We start from the raw sequence: 20735 nt of genomic DNA on the forward strand, positions 1-20735 counted from the left end.
AAGGTAAGCCTGGACATGTGTGCCTGGTATCATTCATTTCAAGAGAAATGTAGGCACTTGAATCTATGGGCAGGGCACAGTTCACTACCAGTCCCAATATTTTGTAGTAGACAGAGGCCAATTGACTGATGGGGAAAGAAAATGCATTGAACAGTGGTACTGAATGTAACCACAACTCCCTGATTTTTGGGTATCTGCTTTGTTTTGATTTTAAGGAGTAAGTCTGACTGAGAGAATTTGTATTAAAATTTAAATTTGACACTGTTAAAGCCAACTTCCCAGACTTCAGACAGTAATATCTAGATTGTGGTACCACAGAATCTCCCAGAAGGGAATGGTGTTTGAACCAAAAATGTCAATGGTAGAGAGAATGAATGTCGGCTTTGCAGACCTGTGTTGGAAAGCCTAATTTCTTACCTATGAATAAATATAAAACATTAATTATGGAAGGATATTTTTAAGGGGATATAGAGCAACCGTGGATGGTTGTAAAGCAGCTGCCCCAGTGCCTTCAGAAGAAACACACAATCATAAGGGAATTGTAGTGGGTAAGGAAAAAATGCATCTAATATATTTTGAAGTAAAAATAAATCCTTGGAAATTAGATATGGCTGTCAATACTCTGAGAAAATCTCTAACCAAATTAATGCCATGATAAGTATATTTGTTGTGGGTTTAGTGGATTTTACTAGGGAGGCATGCCTAAGAATTTGTAAACACTATTTATTATATCTGATGGAGGGGAAAATGTAACCATACGGTGGTAAAGCGTGCTTTAAGCATGCTCTGTCTCACAAAGCATTTCATTATCAAAGTCAGTACTCTTCCAAAACACTCTCACCTCCAAGAGAGGCTTTGGGAGAAAGTCATTCCAATTGCAGATGGTTCGATGAAGTCAGACAGCACGTCAGTAGTGGAGATGGGAAGGGGCAGAGTACAGAAGGTGCCCTGACAGGGATGGGAGCCATACAACAAACGTGGTGAGGCTTTGGGGCTGGCTTTGTCCCAGTGGTCTCACTGCTGTTGCTCTGAGAAGGCAGGGAAGCTGAAGAACCTTTACATTCCTCCCCACCTGCCAGGGGGATTACTTGGGCTGAGCCAATGCAGCCGGAAAGTGCTGGTGCTCCCATCCTCACATCCCAGGCCCTCCGGGCTACCTTCAAGAAAAGAAGCCTCTCAGTTTTTTCCTGATACGTTTCACTTCTCCCATAAGCTTTTCCAGGCATCATTTCTCTTGTGTGCTTGTAAAGCCCTGCAGTACTTTACCGTGTGTGCTGTGGACACGAGTAGCACTTAGAAGTTTGAGGGTTTAAAAGGAAGAAAGGGAGAAAGATGAAACAGAGAGATGCTCAAGACGTGCGTGTGAACACACACACTCCACTGCACTGCACTTCTGTTCCACCAGCATTCTGCTGCCGGTTGGCTTTCTTTCTAATGCTTTATTTAACCTCCTCTTAACCTTCCCCCTTAAACAACTGGTTACTGAGTCAGCTTCTCACCCTTGCTATTCCCTTCAGCAATCGCTGTGCTTTATGGGGAACAGAACCCCCTTCCATCCCAGCTTGATGTTGGATAAGCACAGGCTGATTCCTAGAGCTGATTACTACCTGTATGCAAGTCTTCAGGGAAGGCCCTTGGTCAGCTGGATCTGTGAGCAATGACTACCTTCAAATCAGGCTGCCAAGTCTTAGAATATTATTGTTTTCTCCTTTTTGGTGCAATGTTTCTAACTGCACTCTGTAGTTTGAATTCACAGTTTAAGCAGTGAAGGGAAAAGAGAGAGAAACTGCAATAGAGAGATGCACAGCTTTGCCTAAGGCAAGCTGCTGCAGATGGGGAAGAGCTAAGGAGAGAATGAAAGTGCAGGTATTAAAGAACTGCCCAATGAAGAGGTCGAGAATTCCAGTTCTAAAAGGAAGGAAAGAGATTTCTTTCTTTCCCACTTACAGTGAACTACGCTGCAGATGAATTCTGTGCATTATGGTGTCTTATCAAGCTTGGACAGTAATTCTAGATGGTTGTTCCTCGTTCCTATTGATGCTTTTGGTGAACTCACCTTCTCGCAGCTCTCCTGCTATTGCACGTATCTGCAATGCAGATCCCTGTGAATGGGAAGATATGTTTCTCCATGAAATACTTTGTGGTGACTCATGAAATGTCTTAAACGTTGTAATACAACTCCTAAAAAGAGGACGACGATGTAAAAACCTCAGAGGATGTTGCATTTCACTCTGGAGCAAAGCATTTGGGATTTTTCTGGCTGTACTGAGAGCACTGGAGCACGCACAAGTGTAGAATGAGAACTGAGGTTTCCTTGGTGTTACGGGTGGCATTATTGGGCTCAGAGCCATTGCTGACATTGAAGGGAGGAGAGAACATCTGGTTATCTCCCAGAAACAGGATTTTGGTTATAAGGAGCAGTATTTGTTCCTACCAGCAGGTCACACCCAATTGTCACTTGGGAGCCACTACATTGGCCAAGTCAGCTCCCGCATCTCTTGGATTTTGGGGAGCTTGCACCCTCAATATGAAAATGCCCCGGTGCAGTCTGACCATATAAAATGTAATTATATCATTTTCAAATTCAGATTGGGGAAGTCTGAAGTGCTTAATCTCATACTTTCTTTATTAATTGCAAATTTAATTTATAAACAGCTGCATGAGTTAGAAATTCCATCTCCTGTGATGAATACAGTCCAATTAAGGTTATAAGTAGATATAATTTATGGAATGTGTCAAAAGCAAAAATAGATTTACATAGAGCTGTATTGATTGAAATGCGAACTCATCAATCTGGAGGATGTTCTGGACAGTATTCAAGGAACTTGGAGATGAAAAAGATGGGACGACAAAACAGAAAACAGAACATCTTCATTTGTAAGGCAACTAAGCCATATCAGTGAATCCCAGCTGCTATAATAATTCCCTCCCTTCTCACACAGCTCTGCAATACTGACAAATCTAAATATGAAGAAGAAAAATGTCTCTCGAAGGCTGTTATTTTGCTGCCTGAATTGTGTCAAGGAAGTGTAAATATAATCACACTTTATCCTCCAATCTGAAATGGATTTCCGTGGCACAGATCACAATGCAGCTTGCCTTGATTGATAATAACTCCCTTGTTACCATCGGTAATACAGTGAGGTGGGGAGAAAGCAAAAAGCAGTTCTTGCCAGAATTGCTACGCAATTCACTCAATATCCTCTATCTTTATTTGGTCCTGGAAGGGAAGGTAAGCTCCGAAGGCGTGCTCTGAGACACAAACCATCCAAAGGAAATCCTTTCTAGGATACAGAGGCCCAAGTGACATTTGACAAACAGTGCTGCATTATCTCTCTTTGAGTGATCAAAGCTTACAGTTTGCTTGGACTTGTTATGCGTAAGCTAATTCTGGCTAATCCCTCTTGGTGTCTTCTCAGTCAGGTTGCTACGTGACTTTTGCTCCTTCTGGTCCATAGCTGACTACAAACACCCATGGTCTTCCACCCATGCCTGCTGCAACAATGCTCCCATGATGGAAATGACCAAGATGTCCTTTTGCACCTGGCTGGGCCAGCTGCACGCTTCACTGCTTGCCATGCTGCTCCAGTTTGGCCTCTCAGCTGATTTAATTAGCAGCCATGAACAGTGTGACTGATAGCTTAGGAAAAGGTTGAAGGGAGGACGGGTGGAGAAAGAGCTGGTGTTCTTTCTAGTCTTGCCCAGGATCTTATATGCATGGCCATACCTTTTTATTCCTGTGTGCTTTGCCTCTTGGGTACCAGCAGAATTGGCTTTTCCAAACAAGAGCTGCACGTTAGAAGTGTAGGGACTTGGAGAGGAAGAAAGAAGGAAGGTGCTAGTGTCCCTAGCATCCTAGCAGCTGGGCTTCACCTGGGTGTGCCAGTGTTACAAGCTGCATAAGGCACTCTCCCAAGGCATAGGTTGAGCACAGCTTTAGGAAGGGAAAAGCTGGAGAAATCTACCTGAGTTGCTGCAGGAGAGCAGATACAAGTCGGTTTCTTTCCCTTTGCAACACAACGCCATAAATAGCATCAGCATTTGATGAAGAAATGGCTTTGATGAAGATATCGGTACATTTGTGGCTTTAAGAGACTTATGTGTGTCCATACAGTAACTTATAAATGAGATCCCACACCAGAGCTCTCTCCCAGTTTTCACTCATCCCAGAAAATTAATCCCAAACCTGTTCACCTCACCAAGCAAGTTAATTTCATCTTGAACCGGCTGCTCACACAGCTCCAACCATTTCCTCTCCCTTCCCCAAGCGCGGCTGTGCAGTAACTGGCAGAGCTGTATGAGGGAGCAGTGTGTCTGAGGCTCTCCAGCTTGGGAACCAGCCAAAAATGATGCATGCGGAGACCCCCCTCCACAGCTGTATCCTTTTCAAAGTGATGTTTGTAGCAGAGAGCTACAAAAGTGCTATTATGTTGTCTTGAGTGGCTATGCGGGTTGCATTCTAAGCAGAGCAGGGATTAAATTTTGCCATCACTGCCCATGAGCAATTTGCCATTGTGCAGCAAGCAGCTTTCAGAGCAGGTTATTATTGCTGTCTGCACTGTACCATTCTTATTATACGAAACCTGAAACAGGACTCCCAACCTTGGAAGGAAAACGATAATCCCTTTTCCTCTATTGTTGGCAAGACTGTCTTAGAAGGCAGAGAAATGCAGCCCCCCTTCTCCTCCCTTAATGATTCTGTGCTTTTCTCCTTAGTCTTGTTTCTGTGTTTGTTCCTGCTGCATTTCAAATAACGCTGGGACTGATACGGCTGTTCCTGCTGAATGGTTCCAGCTGATGTAAGGCCATGTCCTGCCCAGCGATCTCTCTCTGCGCACAAACAAGGAATGACAGCCCACTTCTAGGGACAAGGAGTTAAGTGGGAGGTTACAGTGAGGAAAGCAAGTAGCAAAAAACTGTTGAGATATATTTATTTTTATTTTATTGTGAGTCAGACATGTTAACAATGCAGAATGGCATCTTGGAATGGAAATTTCTAAAGAAAATAGATACCTATCGCCAAAGGGAATTTTTTCCATTATTATTACCAAGGCAGGGACAAAACCTTAATGGTTCAAGATGCTTTGAATTAGTGCAAAACTCCTCTTCTTGCCTTTTCTCATCCCACTCCATCTCTCTCACAGCAACAGCCAGATCAAAGGGCCCACCACTGCCTCTTGGACACGTTAGGGTCTGTAAGGTAGGCAAAATACGTCACAGCTGACTGCAAGCTATGTTAAGGAGGTACTACATGGTTGCCTTATTCTGATTTTCCATTTTTCTCTATCTGTAGTTAATACTCCCAATTCACCCCAGTTTTAGTCCTTTTCTGCGTTACTGTGGAAATTCAGTTTCTGTATCTCTGTCAAATCTGCTTTGATTTGGCCAGTGTGGATGTTCAGGGGATGTGTGTAGGTGCACAGCCAGCACGGTCACCTTGGCTTCGTTTCCATAGGAAGCAAAGCTCCAGCACTGTCAGATGGGATTGACCTACTGCTCAAGGAGGCTGTGAAATTTAATTAGCACTCATAGAAGCACTTGGCAATCTTGGGACACAAAAGTGCTATTGAAGTATCTTTGTTTCCATGCTAGTAAAATCTGCCAGGGAGTGAAATAACCACGTGGCGTTTCAGGTCAACACTTGTTGGAGCAGCACGACAACGGATGGAGGAGGGAAACTGTTTGTGCCATTCCCTTTCTGCTCAGTGCTCAGTGCTGTGCCCTGTTTGCTTTGCAGGAGGAAGCCACCCACCTGACAAGTGGGGCAATGCATGTCAGGTGGTGATCACAGTGCTTTGTGGGGAGCTTTGTGCTGCAGCACCACTTGTGGGGATACAGTGAACACCCTCCCCTCACTCCTTACTCTGTCCCTTGTTTCTAATAGGCTTGGGTACTCTAACTGTGCTGTTGCAAAGCTCCTGGCAATTGCAAGGGTTTGGAGGAGAGAATCTCTCCTCTTTGGAGGAGAGAAGGTGGAATAATCTGCTTTGTGCAGTGTCCCTTGCTGAAGATAATAGACAGAATTGAGTTGCACGAAATGTAAATTGAGTGAACATATTGCCTTTGCTGGACACAGGGCTGTAGGTGTGCTCTGGCTCTTCTTGTGATGGACACAGCCCATCTTATCCTGCCCCACCACAGCACACATCCCTACAGGCAGAAAACAGGCTGTGGCTTCACGGCATGGGCACAGGAATGGTTTATTCATCGTAATTCTTTCTTTCTTTACCTTTTTCCCCTCTATCCTTCCTGTGAGCAGATGAAACATGCACTTAATTTTCAGGAAAGTGACTGCTGTGGTAGCTGCTGTGGGAAATCAAATGCACAGCAGGCCCCCATAATTCACAATAATTTTGTGTAGCAGTTTCTGATGATGTGATATCAGGTGAAAATTATCCCCACTACTTTCTCATGTGCCACATCTTTTGAACTCCAGCCTGCTTTTCCATTGGCATGTGTGCCTAGGGCTACCAGATTATTGACAGGGGAGAGGAGGTAATATCGTACATTTAGTTTTAAAATCTCCCTTGTAAGCATGTTGGTGGGGATGCACGCAAGGTGCTGCTGGAGCTGCAGCAGCAAAGACCGCTGTTAGCCCTTAAATCGCTGCTGCTTGTATTTATAGGGATTCCTCCGAAGCATCCATTTTTGATCTATTATATTTACCCACAAACGTGATATTAACTTCTGACGAGATGAAAATGATAATGATATCTCAGTGTCACAGGCTTTTATTTCAAATGAAAGAACTAACAGAGCATATCATGCTTTATTATTGCTGTAAGTTCTGTTATTAGTGTCTGTGGAGAGGCATCCTTCCTTTCCCCATCTCCATTTGGACTGCGGCGAGGGTCAGGGAGAGCCTGAATGTGAATGGGGGAAAAGGGGGAAAAATGGAGGAAAAGGGCTTGGAAAAGTGCATGCAGGAGGCCTGGTTCTCATCAGCCAGCATACAGATTAGAAGACCTGAGACCCAAAGCTTCGTATCTCCTTGAGCAGGAAGGAGAAGGCTGCTGGGAAGGATGTAGGAACTTTGGAGCAGTGCAAGATAGGAGCAAAGAAGCCCTAAGGCAAAGAGTCAGAGGGATGTGTAGTTTCCTCTCAGCAAGCCAATGGCCAGTTGGCCTTTTATCAGCAGGATGGGCGATGCTTGGGATAAGGGCAGGTGTGTGCATTTTAACATCAGATTTCTTAGTGAGACAGGTTGGGAGGAGAAAGAAAATGGGGCTGTAGTTACAGATCTCCTTGGTGAAAGGGTAAAACCTATAGCAATCTGATACATGGTTCCCATCGCTACACATCAAATAGGGCTGCTAGCAGATTGATATGAAAGAACCTTTAAATATTGATGATGAGAGTCTGCACAGCGGAACACCGCGTATACTGAGAGTACCCCATGAGTCTGGAATATTTAATGTAATCAGCTGGAATGTAAAGCACAATATGTACAGACTTGTTCAACCTGTGCATTTAATCACTGCTCTCAAAAGGGTATTGCCTGCAGTAATGCAGTGCCAAGTGTAAAGCAGGGAACAAAAACTCCTCCAAAGGAGCAGTGCATTAACTCCTGAGATGATTTCAGTTCCATATTTGTAGAGAACACCTTACAGAATCAGCAGACTTAAATAGTCGAGACTGATTAGCAAATGAAAGCATTGCATACTGTTCTCTGGGAGCTGTGGAGCCCTTGTATGTCATAATTATGAATAAACAAAAAAAGGTCAATCACTTATCTTGAGAAGATGGGAATTTTTGCTCAATTTATACTTCATTAAAGCTATCCATCACAATTTTCTCCATTAACATACATGCTGTTCTCCTGCAAAAGTTACTCCTTTCCTACCAGAATGATCCAACAGCCACTAGACCACATACTGCTGTCATGAGCCAAATCAATAGCGAGCAAAAAATAGGCCAAATTAGAGAAAATAGTTCATTTGAAGTTTTAAGCTGAAGATCAATGATTAATGGATTCAAACAAGAAAGGCAGCATCAGCAGGTTAACGATCTGTTGTTCAGAAAGAGCCGGTGTTTGTGACACATTAGACGTGTCAATAGCCTCCGCAGCAATGGGCTTATAATGGCTGATGTGTCCTATTAGCAGGGATGTGAATGATAAGCAGGGTGATACCACAGCTCAGCCAGCACCACTTGAAGACAAACGTGAGAGTGGCAGGACATTCGAATGAGCATCCAAGCGATGCTCCAAACCCTTTCTTCCTATTTTGAGAGAAGTTAGACTGAGCTGTGAATGGCTGCAGCGTGCATTCCTGCATCTAAACAAGAATTGTTTCAGGTTTGCTATGTGTTTTGCCTGAACTCCTGTCTAGCTTTCTATTCACTACACCCCACTCTGCTTAAAGGCTCATGGTGATCTTAGAGTACTTTTTGGACAGTTTGTTGGGTACTATAACTCCATAACACCAAATTGAGGGACATCCCTTAATTCTGGAGTAAGCCACCGAATGCCAACATTGCAACCACATAGGCTGTTTCCCTGGTTCATGGGGAAACATGGGCTGAGAGAGAGACAGAAGGGAAGAATATATTTTTCCACAAATAAAGAAGTACAGCCTGTATCAGACGACAAGGAGGGTTTCATGGCTACACAACAGCCCCCACCTGCCCCCCATCCCACATTTTCAGCTGAGAGCTGATCCAGGGCCTGCTCCCACTGACTTCACTCCTGATGAATAGAGACAGGAGTGAGGAGGGATGCAGCCCTTCTGTGACAATGAAAATGTGGAGATCCCCATAGAGCTGCACCAACTGCTCTTTCATTGCCAGCAGTGCTGCTGAGCATCCTGCAGTGGGAAGCACAGACCTCCAGAAAGCTGCGGCCCCATCATTTTTAAAATCGAGCCTATCAAGTACCACTGAGCATGCTTGTATCGACATACCACCACCCTCATTTCTCCAGAGCAGGCAGACGCCATAAAGCATGGTTCAGCACTGACTCATCACATTGGGTTCCTCTGATCGGGCAAGATTTTAAATAGAAGTGAGAATCCTTCCATTTTTCATTTCTCTTAAGAGCGTGATAGCAGGCACACAGATGTTTATATCCTGCCTCCAGACAGGAGCTGGGCTCTAAAGTTTTGGAGAGCCAAGCCAAAATGTTCATCCAGAACTGAATGCAATAAAACCTCTCCATCACTACTGCAGAAGGAAATGAGTTCACAGGGAGTGAAACTGTGCTCCTCAACTGCAGATCCCCAATCCCTTTTCCAGGTTTGCTAAAATTACTCTCACACTCCTAGGCATAAAGCCTGTTCCAAAAGCAAGTCCTTGTGCTGATTTTAGCCCTTGTGATTTGCAAGCAGTTGCACCTGGCTCTGTTGTTACACAAGCCCCTGTGCTTGCACCTGTGCTCTTCAGCTTCTGCACAAAACTGTGTTTTCAGCCCTACCTGCAGACCTTCTAAAAGCACAAGCCCTTTTAGAAAGCTATTTTATTGTCTGAAATAAAATATGCCCCACTCCATCCCCCTTTATCTGAAACCTCTCTACACCTAAGCAAGCCTCACAACCATAGAGACCCGTGACAGAATCAGCCCCTGGCTGCCTGGCCCTGTTTGTAGAGGTGATGCTGAGGCCATGGGAAGGAATAGCTCTGCCTATGTTTAGGGATATGCTGGGAAAGGTAGGAACTGAAGAGGCTTTGCTTTCTTTCTAGGTGGGATTCAAGAGCTGGATCGAGGGAGAAGGGATTATAGGATAAAAACCAATCCAGAAGCGGGGGCTGGGGAGGAGATAGAATATAAATGCTCTGTATTTAATCAGGAAAAGCAATTTAGTTGCAGTTTTCTGCACAATTTTTTTTTTTTTTAAAGAAATAAATTATGCAGAAGAATGTGCTTTTCTCCTGAGGCTAAAAAAAGAACAAGTGGGGCTGAGGGAAATGCCTGGGACTTACATGTGTTTGCCATTTAGCTATGTTTTTTGACAACTCCTCTCAGGTTGACTGGTTTGCCCTATAAACTTCACCTCTGAAATGAACTGCTGTTAAGCGCGTGCAACATGAGCGCTCTCCCGCGTGGGAGAAATGATTTTTCACTTCTGTGGGCTGGAACTATTTCAGAAGGGGCTTTCTGGGACCTATCAGAGCACCTTCCAGCTCTGCCCCATAGAGCCCTCCCCAGGCCCCAGCTGGGCTTCCTTTGGTGGGTGTCACTGTTCCTGGGGAGGGACTTGCAGGCTACGGCGTGCAGCTGAAATAGATGAAGAGTTAAGCAAAGTTTTTTTTGTGTTTTTTTTTTTTTTTTTTTTTTTTACCATTGCTATGCGAAAAAGAACACAAAGGCTGCACTATTTTTCTTTAATGTTTTGTGCAGCAGTCGCCAAGCCCATGAAATAAGCAGTGCTTGTTGTGAGAAAGAAAAAATCCAGGCTCGAGTAGCTGAAATTTTGGGCTCCCTAATGGGGAATGCCTGATCTTAAGAATGACTTCTTTTTTTTGTTTTGTTTTTACCAAAATATTTAGGCTTGGGACTTAGGAAATGAAGAACTTAGATGAGAACACTTGTATGCTAATCTAGAAATCCTGGATGGAAGATGATTGTCATGAACCCTCCTTGCAAACTTCTGTCTGTTTTTTGTTTTAGTTGATTAAATGTAAGCACAAAGCTCGCCTTGTGCCTCTGCAGGAAAGCAAAACATACTGAGAGGCAGAACAGCCTTTCATCCTCCAAACCTTGGCTTTTCTCAATGTACATCCCACCTCAGACAATTACCAAGCCCTTCCTGCTTCGTCTCAAGTGGTCTTTAGGAACTGGAAACAGCATCTGTTAATTTTTAGTGGTGGGCTCTTACGTGGCATAGCTTGGGCTTTGCAGCTAGCTGTTTGCAGCACGAGTGGTGGCTTCAAAGGGGGGAATGCAGCCCTTGGGACCTGGAGTGCAGGGGTTCTGCAAGCCTGTCTTCCCCTGCAGCAGTCTTGCACTCGGAGTCTGTAATGCAGCATGGGTCTTTGCTAGGACGTGTGCTCCCAGCTGTACGTGGGACTTGCTCCCCTGTTCTTCCTTCTTGCTGCCATCACTCAGGAAAAACATCCTGACTGTGCAAGCTTAAATCCTGGCTGGAGCCTTCAGAAATGGGGAGCGGTTTGGATGTGGTGCTCAGGGACATGACTTAGTGGAGGGTTGTTAGAGTTAGGGTAGTGTGGTTAGGTTACGGTTGGACTTGATGATCTTTAGGGTCTTTTCTAATCTGAGCGATTCTATGGTTCTATGATTTGTGTGGTGTTGAGCAAGCATTGCAGATCCCAGTTCCAGCAGCTTGGGCAGATCTCTCCTTTTCAGTCAGTTCCTTGAAATGCTATTCCTTAAAACAGTAATACTCAAAAGAAGAAGGTCCAGTAGTGCTAGCTTAACCGATACACATAACTAATTGAAGGTTCTTAAGTCACAGGTGCTTGAGGACACATGTAATGTTTGTGGCTACGCTGGTGATGTTTTCTGTGGGTCTGGGGCTTATTTAAATGGCTCCACAATCACAAGAAGATGTGTAATTTAATTTAATCCTCTGTTTACAGTGATTCGATGATGTCTCACAATGCCTTGATGATGAAGATGATGTGCATGATTACAGCTCATAGAGATCTCACAGCTGGGAAAGAGTACGTTTTTTTGTTAGAGGGATTACTGTGAAACCATTCCATGCAAGCTGCCTCCCTGCCCTAAACAGCAGCAAGACCCGAGTATTTCTAACCAAGGAAAGATCTGCATTCCCTATAGCATATGTTTTTTCTCTGCCTTGCTGTAGTGACTGATTCTGGAAAACCTTTAGGTTGCAACCAGGATGAAGGGCAATGCACTGCATACTGGTCTGCCCTTCACATAATGGTGTGGCTTTTTAAAAATGTGATGGTTTAAGAAAGCAAGAGGAGGAGGAAACCATGTATAGACAGAAAATACCATAAAATCATCGATGGAGAAATCGGTGTTTTCTCAAGGAAAAGTAAGAATTAGATGTAAGATTTTCTTTTGTTCTTTTTCTTACTGCTGACACTTTAAGATGTCAGCTCCAATGCTGTGTGCCCAGAAGAATCTGTTCTTATTCTTGGGAAAGCCTTGTTTTGCAGGCTCGTGTGTCAGTAGTTCAAGTAATGAAGATCACTTTTACACATCAATTACAACACGGAAATGAGTTCCGTGACAGGTGAGCATTGCTGAAGGTCATTTGCTTTGTCAGAGCACTGGAAGCAGTTGCTGTTAGCTGTGCCCATCTCTCCGGATCTGACAGAAAATGATGTTTCAACATCGTGGTTTGAGGGATTGGAAGAGGCTCTGAAAGAAGTCTTTTTTTGGGACAGTGCCTCAGCTGACTAATTTTTGGTGGTGTGTACACACACAGACACCGCTGGTGCTGAATCAGCTTGCTTTTAGGGCAATTTTCCCCCTGTGCTTCCCCCCTTGTGCATCCCCAGCCTGGTTGATTTGCCTAATGGAAGCTGACAGTAAACCTCAGCCCTGATTGTCAGGCTTCTCTGTAAACCTCAAGGGGAAGAGCGGAAGGCAGACATTTGAGGAACAAAAATAGCACACATAATGAGCTCCCTTATTTAGCCAAACCACTTCTTTAATGACTTTCCTTTTCTTTCTCTGTCTGGCGTGCATAGACACACCAAAAACAGGGGGCATCTTCAAACAGCAGGAGGTGCTTTGGGCATTGGGATGGAGAGAAAATGGATGGATGTGACTGCAGTCCATGCAAGTACCACTTGGAAAAACTGCACAGGAACAGCTTAACAAGTGATCTCTTCACCAAGATCTGCTTGGTGTATCTGTTTAATTCATCCAAGTTCTCATCCCAAACATGGCAGTCTCCCATTAGATTTACTGTGCTGTGATGTAGAGTCCCTTCGATGTGTTCCTAGGTTGGCTCTCCTGGCCCATGGGCAGCGCTGGCAGCTCCTGGCAGTCTGTGCTTCTTGCTCCCCCCAAAGAAAGTGTTTTGCCCAAGTACACCTTAATCAGAAAAAGGAGTCAGACAAAGATGTGGAATAAAAGTGATCCTTCATGTGGTCCATAGAAGTTGGATGTGGCAGTCTATGTGCTTGAAGTAGTGCGATGACATTACAAAATTATACTATGAAATTGTCTTGATTTCATTTTTCCACTTTGCCAATACGGCTGACAAGCAAAGAAAAACAATTTATTATTTTTTTTTTTTTAGTTTTGCTGACTTTCCATGGTAAAATACAAATGGAAAATGTAAAGAAATATAAAATATGGTTTGGCTTAGTCAGAATAGACCTGTCCCCCTTCAAGCCCCTCTGTACCCAAGAGGGGACAAGACTTGTACTAATACCCAGTACTGGAGGTGACAAGCCATGCTTTTAGCATCTCCCTCCAGCCCCAGCTAAACAGGCTTTCTTTACCTAGCTCTTCCCTTGCTCTGGAGTCCTGTTTTATGGTAATCTCTTGACAGGGAGATTAATTATAGAGGACAAGCCACAGCACATCTTTTATAGCATTGTTTGTCCAGAGAGGTCTCAGAACTATAAACTGCTTGAACTGTGTTATCTTCCCCACTGGAGAAACGTGGCTGCTGGAGTGGCTGTCCGGCCAAACTCACTTGCACCAGGCAATTACTGAGGCTTTGCACACTGATGGGGAACAGAAGCATGCCAAGTGCATAAAACACTGTTTGTAGCTATTGTTTTGTTAGTGCTACAAGTAGGATTATTATTATTTTTTTTTTTTTTGCTTTACTTCTGAAATAAAAGAACTTGAAGAGTAAACTCATGTCTTAATTATTGAAATATTTTTAAAGTAGAAGCATTGACACAGATTGACCAGAGAGGCAATGGATGCCCCAACCCTGCAGACACCCAGAGTCAGGCTGGAGGGGCTCTGAGCACGTAAAGGAGTTGTAGGTGTCCCTGTTCATTGCAGGGTGTTGGACCATGTGGCTTTCAAAGATCCCTTCCAACTCAAACAATTGTATGATTCTATGAAACAAGACTGATCTTAGCAGCTTGGCTTTTATCCCTTCTTGTTTAGCTCCTAAATAACAAGCTGACTTCTGCTGTGCACTAGGAGATAAATGATATCTGAATGTCATCAAACTGTTATACAGCTCCAAATAAATCCCAGTAAGTTTTCTGGGAAAAGGGGATGCAGAGGTGAGATATGGTACATTTCGTGTTGCCTTGGAAATTTAAACCCACTTACAATATGTGTTATATTTATCCATATTCCAGAAATGTAATGGTATTTTTGTTTTCATGGACTCCTATTTCTTTCCAGTTCTTTCAGTTTGCAAATTCAACTCCAGAAGTGGATGTCTTGTTTTACATGTATCAAGTCGCCTTCTGAATCAGAACCAGAGCCTAAATTTCTTTGTAGGCATGTATCTAAAGTCATATACCCAGCTCAGAACTAGGCTGCCAATGCTAGTTTAGAAGTATTTAACTGCCTGTATCAGAGTGATTTACTCCTTCCACAAAAATTAGTATTATTACAGTGTAGGAGGTGTGTGCAGATGCTGTGGAATTTTCCACTGCATTGTGGCTGTGCTGCTGTGTGCTTGTCTATTCCCTGGCCAGCCTTGGAAAGGATGTCCAGAAAATATCAACAAATCAGGACGAAGTCCTCAGAGCCCATTTTATAGCTGCGTCTCTTTCAAATAGAAGAATTTCTTAGAGAAGGATTTTCCCATCTCTGTTGCTTTCTGTATATTCTTCTTCCTCTAGGCTCAGTCCTGTACATATGACATTATAAAATGGCTCTCAAACTATTTCACTGGACAGTGACAGGGGGGAAAAAAACCCAAAACTGAAGTGAGCAGAGTGCCCACTGGATCTTCTCATCTTTTATTCACTGCTGTAATTTCCACTGTTTCTATTGGTAAGTCTTATGGGTTTGTTCTTGGCAGTGGAAGAATACAGTCTCTGTTTGTCTGGCTGAAATGAAGAAGTAGTCTTTCTCATCTTCTTAGCTTGCATTAGCCCCTCTCATCCTCTTTGCCCGGGTGTTGTCTCAATCCTTGTTAAATCCATTAAACCCAGTGAGAGATTCCATTTTGAAGGCCTGAATGCATCACTCTACACCGATCTGGGAGATATAATTACTAGAACAAATATCACTCATGTAATCTTCTTTAAAGACCAGAAATCTATCTGTAAGACACTAATGTGGCCCAATAGGGATGGTTTTACTGCAGAGGATTAGGAGGAAAAAGCCCTCCTTGGAATCCAGAAAATACATAAATATCAAAATTGATTGTTAAATCCTTTCTGAAGTTGACACAAAGATTGATGGTTAATAAACATGTGCTCTTAATTTGCATTGCAGAATTTTCAGTGAAAACTACAGGCAACCATGAAAATAACCAGTTCATGATTTTGCTTGCCTTCCTTCTTCCTATTCTCTACCCCTGGGTAAGACAGTATATATCAATAAAGGAAGTCAGAAACTCTGCTGAAGACAAGTGAGATAATGTTGCAGCAGGTATCCTTGATCCCCCAGCCTTATGCCAGGGTTTATTCTTCACTAAAATGTTTTCCCTCATTTCTGTATGTTTTATTAGCAATGTGTGTCTACCAAGTGAATTTCAAATTCAACAGTTGGGTGGAATTATAAAGAAAAGACAGGCTGCAAAAGAAAGCAGAAGTAGTATTGTCGTTGATTTATGGACTTGTTCCAGTCTGAGAGACTCAGAGCTTTCTTCAATAAGGGCCGTAAGTGATTAGAAAGTAATGAACTCTGGAAAAGGGTCAGAAGATGTTGAGATTAGACCTTCATGACAGAAAAGAAGCTAGTGGAGAGCCGCCCTGCAGGGAATGTTGCCCCAGTGTCAGCTGCTCAAAACTGCTGATTTATTTCCATTACGTTTTGCTTTTGAAGAGTAGGATAGCAGGAATTAAGTAGCCACAGATGGGGGAGTTTTATTTGATGTTTCATTAGCTTCATTAGTTGCTCATTTACTTAAAGCTGATGCAGATGAACATCATTTCCTTGTTTACCTTCACAGAGATAGGTATTTAAAGGTAGAGTCATAAAACTTTTCCATGTGGGCAAATTCTTTGGTTAAATTCAGAGTCTCTTCAGATATCCCTAAGATTTAATCACTGAAAACTCCTTGTGAAAGGGAGAACCCTTGTACCTTCATTAAACCAAAGAAAAAGCGTCTCTAGAGTCTGTAGAGTTTTCTTCCTTGTTGGGTAATATTAAAATCTAATATTAAAAGGTCTAATATTAAAATCTGTTTCTGTTTATTTCTATACCTGCAGGGTTGAAAATTTCTTATTCCATTTTTAATTCTATCAAGAAGTTTCCAAGCGAAGTGAGGCAGAATTTGGAATTGATGTGTTAGAGTTGTTCCACTACTGTGCTCACTGGGCTATCAAAAGGTAAAGTCCATGCAGCCTGTTGTGTCTCAAGCTATTATTCTCTGATTAATATATGGAACCTTAAGAGCATCCAAAGTGCAGTGCGTATTTTTTCCAGAGTAGGAGTGGTATCCATCTGTCTAAATAAATTCTTAATTGAGGAGAGAGGAGGAAAAAAGAAAAAAAGAAAACCGTAAGCTCTCACTTCATTGTTGTCTTACAGTTGAGAACTCTTCAATTTTGCAGGGAAAAATATATATATATATATATATATATGTATATATATTTCTAAAGGAATATTAAAGCTAGCTCCTAAGCCATACCCAGCCAAGTAGATCTGATTTCTCTCTGTGTCATGTACTCATTCACATGAGCTGAATGCAGATGTGGGTGTTGCTGTTTGCTATTCCCATTTATGGTCTCAGAAGACAGCCATCCGGATGGAATATGCATTTTGATGCTCAGTCAGGTGTCACAAGACCTATTTGTGTTTGTTCTTCCCATAGGCAGCTTTATTCCATCAGATTAGGCTGCAGTGCTTTCCAGTTGAGGCTTTTTGATGCAAGCACCTATTATTATTTGCAGTGTACAGGGGACTTTAACTCAGAACACAAATCAATGTTCTTCTCATATGGTTATAAAATGGTCATGAGGCTTTATGGGCACTTTTTTGCTACCAGTAGTGCTTGTGTTGAAGGAATTGCTTGGAAAAGAGCTCTGGACATTGGCCATGGACAAAACAGAACAGTGGACTAGACACGTAAAACTTGCCCTAACTCTTGGCCAAAGATCCATTGTACAGATTTTGGTAGAACTTGTAGGAAATTCACCCAGCAAAATGTAGTAAATTTCAGTGGCTTGAACCTGGCTCTTTTGATTGTAGCAAATTCCTGAAGGCATTAAAATTAGCTTCACGTTGAGTTTCAGATGAGTTCGCAAAGAGATATTAAGAAATTGGTTTGCATAGTAAGCATTGATTTAATTGGTGACCAAAGTGAAAAGCCCAACATCCCTCTCCTCTCTCACAAAACTGTTGTTTGTGATCTGCTGTGTAGGCAGGATTATGACTGGATGAAAATGAAAAAGGTTGTTTGGAGTCAAGGCTTTAATTCCCAACCTCATTAGAGAGCTTGACTTGGTTTGGGTTGGAATTTCTTTGTGTGTTGGGTGTGTTTGGATTCAATCTCTGGCTTGGACCTGCTGTGTGATGATCATTTTCCATGAGACACTGGGCTGCCAGGGCAGCACAGGTCTTCCTGAGAGCTGCTGTGGTGTGAACTGTGAAATAGCTGAAAGTTTAGTTAGTTCTTCATTCAATGTAAAACCAACATTCCAGAATTTGAGGTGACTGAAGAGTGTTTCCCTGCAAGAAAACAAAAGGCACTTTAAAGTACTGTATTTATTCTGCTATCGGCTCTACTTCAGGGTTTCACCTCTGTACTAAACAATTGAATAGTGCTTAGTCATGTATCTGAACCCATTTGATGACTGTATGATGCTGCACTTCAACAGCATCTGTGGAGAGCAAATGTAACTGTGTATTATGAGAAGCTGAGGTTTCCCACTTGAACTTGAATTACTTTCAGATATTTGCTTCAGCATGGATTCCTATGAACCTGGACTCCTTGAGGTTCTGTTTGGAAGTAAAAGCATTTTATGTGCATTTCCACAGTCAGTAATATAGTCGTGTTGGTCATTGCTGTCCTCTCCTCTTATACTGGTCGCAAATCCACACTGGAATTTTAATGCTCAGGGAGCAGCCTGGTCTGCTTTGTCTTGAGCGCTGAAGCTGCCCCCTCTCAGCCAGGGTTTGGACCAAATGGTCTCCAGAAGTCCCTTTGAACATACATCATTCTATGGTGACATGCTTGTTAGTAGTAGTTTAGTTCTGTGCACGTTTAAGCAACTACTTGTTAAATCTGAGAGAGCCAAGACTGAGCAATGTTCACACTGTAGTCTTCTGCAGTGGAAGCCCCAACCCTGGAGGCATTCAAGGCCAGGTTGGATGGGGCTTTGGGCAGCCTGATCTGGTGTGGGGCAACCAGCCCACAGCAGGGGAGTTGGAACTAGTGGATCTTTAAGGTCCCCTTCAACCTCAGCCATTCTGTCTCATACATGGTTATCTCAAGCAATTCTTTCTTGGTGGCTGCAAGTGATGAGTTAACGGGGACCTTTGAGGTCACTCAAAGGAAGGACAGGCTGTGAGCAGACAGCATCTTGCCCCATGGGTCCAAGCTCTCTCCCCAAGCTCTTTGGGCCTGACTCTTATGAGTGTCAGCTCCTGGAGATTTTCCAGAAACGCCTCAAGGCATTGCCTGTATCTAAAACAAGTGCTAAACAAGCAGTTAACTGCAGACGGTGCTAAGAAAAACATCCCTGCTTCATGGTAGTTTTCATTCAAGCAAATCTAAGTGGCCTTGAGAGTGAACTCTCCAATTTCTTCTCTGTCCAAGTGTGAACTCCCCACAGATGTTTTGTGGAAGCGGAAAGTTGCTGTAAATAGAACGTGTATGTTAGCAGGGCTTCTGAATCTGGACTGCGTTAATCCCTGTCAGCAGGGCAGCAGTGTGACTTTCTATCACTGTGACATTGGAGCTTCAGGATGGACCAGTTGTGTGCACCATGGCAAGAGTGCCTGAGCCAGTTGTGCACCATAGCCTGCTATCTGGGGCTGGTAGGGCCCAGTTCCATCACACTAAACCATTCTTATGAAGCAATGAGCAGCCCCCACAGGTACCTGAGAAGGCCTTAAGGCTGTCAGGAGCATTCTGGGACACAGGGTTAGGTCAAGCAGGGTCTCCAGCATGCACTAGGTCTCCTGTCAGATAGGGCACAAATATCATTATTTACTGCTATTTGGTTTACTCCACGCTGTGATGAGACAAATTAACAACATTGCCACCCCAAATCAGCCATTTTTAGTCTTTTAAGGTTACCCTTCCCCCAGAGGAACAATGTAAAGAGCTTTGGAAATTATACAGCAGCCCATCTTCAGCCATACAGCTCTGCCTCCCCAACCAACATTGCCAGGCTCTCTCCTCCCTTGTTACCCAGCCAAGCTTCCTTTCTAAGTCCTTTTAATTGGCTCGTTAGCGTAACCTGAGGCTACCTGTCCTGCTTGGCTGATTCACTAATGAGGCTCAGCTGCCTTTTCTCAGACCCAGACACATTGGAGAGGGATCTGTAAAACCTGGTGCTGAGGATTTCAGAGCTCTTCCCTCCAGTCCCCTGCTAACCCTGTCCCTCAGGCAGCAACGTCCTGGCGGCTTTTGCACAGGCAGACACCTCGTGTGCTCACATCTTCAGACACTCTGAACACGTTGGGGAGGCTCTGTCCCTAAAAACTCGTTGTTAGTGCATCCCAATATGCAGAGCTCTGAGTGGTTACTCCTGCTGTGCTAATAAAACCAAAGAAAGGTCACTTGTGCCAATTCACAGGATAAAACATCATTTAGAGAGTGTTTCCCTGGACAGGATTAAATTGCCAAGGTCTGTGTTAGGCCTGTCAACTGACTTTGGGAACAGCAATACCTTCCAGACCTACCTGATGGCCAGTTGCACTCTATTCCATTGACATGTCAAAGGTTTGACTTTTTCTCTGTAAGCCATTTAGAAAATGGGCTTGCTAGTTCTGTTATTGTATTTTATATGCTTCCTGGAGTCTTAAGAACTGTGCTTCACATTGGCACAGCAGAGTTCAGCGTCTCTTTGTTCATTCAAGACCAAGAGTGAAGATTTTGGGAGAGTCCTGGTAGCTTACAGCTCTGTAGGAAAAAACTGAGCAAGCAGGCTCATAGTAGCTGTAGGGAATTACATTTTGTTGGAAAAAAATGGCTTCTTCACAATGATACAGTCTTAAATAACTCACAGCTTAATTGCTATGATTTAAAAATATGAAGTGAGAGGTCATGCACTTGGGCTAATAGCAAGAATTTTTCCTATTAGATTAACAGACATCAGTTAGAAACAAATGAGGCACATCTCGCTGTGTGCTCGCTGATCACAGAATGTGCTGCAGCTGTGAAAATGACAGTGTGGTGTTGGATGAAGGTCTTCTTCGATGAAAAAGGGATTATCCATACTTCTGTGCAGGATGCAAGGCGAGCTGTGTGTGCCTGGAACTGTCAATCCAGAATCATATCCATGGAAAATGAAACTTACTGCATGACAAGGGACTTAAAAACAATTAACTTTAGTATAACAAATCACAGACCAAGAGAGTGTCTGATTCCTGTTTAAAATATCATAGGGGAGTAAAGAGTGGGGAAAAAGGAACATCCTGGCTAAGAGCTGTGGTCCTGTTCTACCATCATTGTCATCATACAGGAGCAAATGTGCACTGGCTGAAGACTTGCCTCTTTTGAGATGCATTCTGCTTACTCACTGATCTGTGGCCAGAC

This window comes from Centrocercus urophasianus, unplaced genomic scaffold (genome assembly GCF_019232065.1).
Source record: "Centrocercus urophasianus isolate 14NV4802_14NV808 unplaced genomic scaffold, USGS_Curo_1.0 seq_33, whole genome shotgun sequence".
NCBI classification, from domain to species: domain Eukaryota; kingdom Metazoa; phylum Chordata; class Aves; order Galliformes; family Phasianidae; genus Centrocercus; species Centrocercus urophasianus.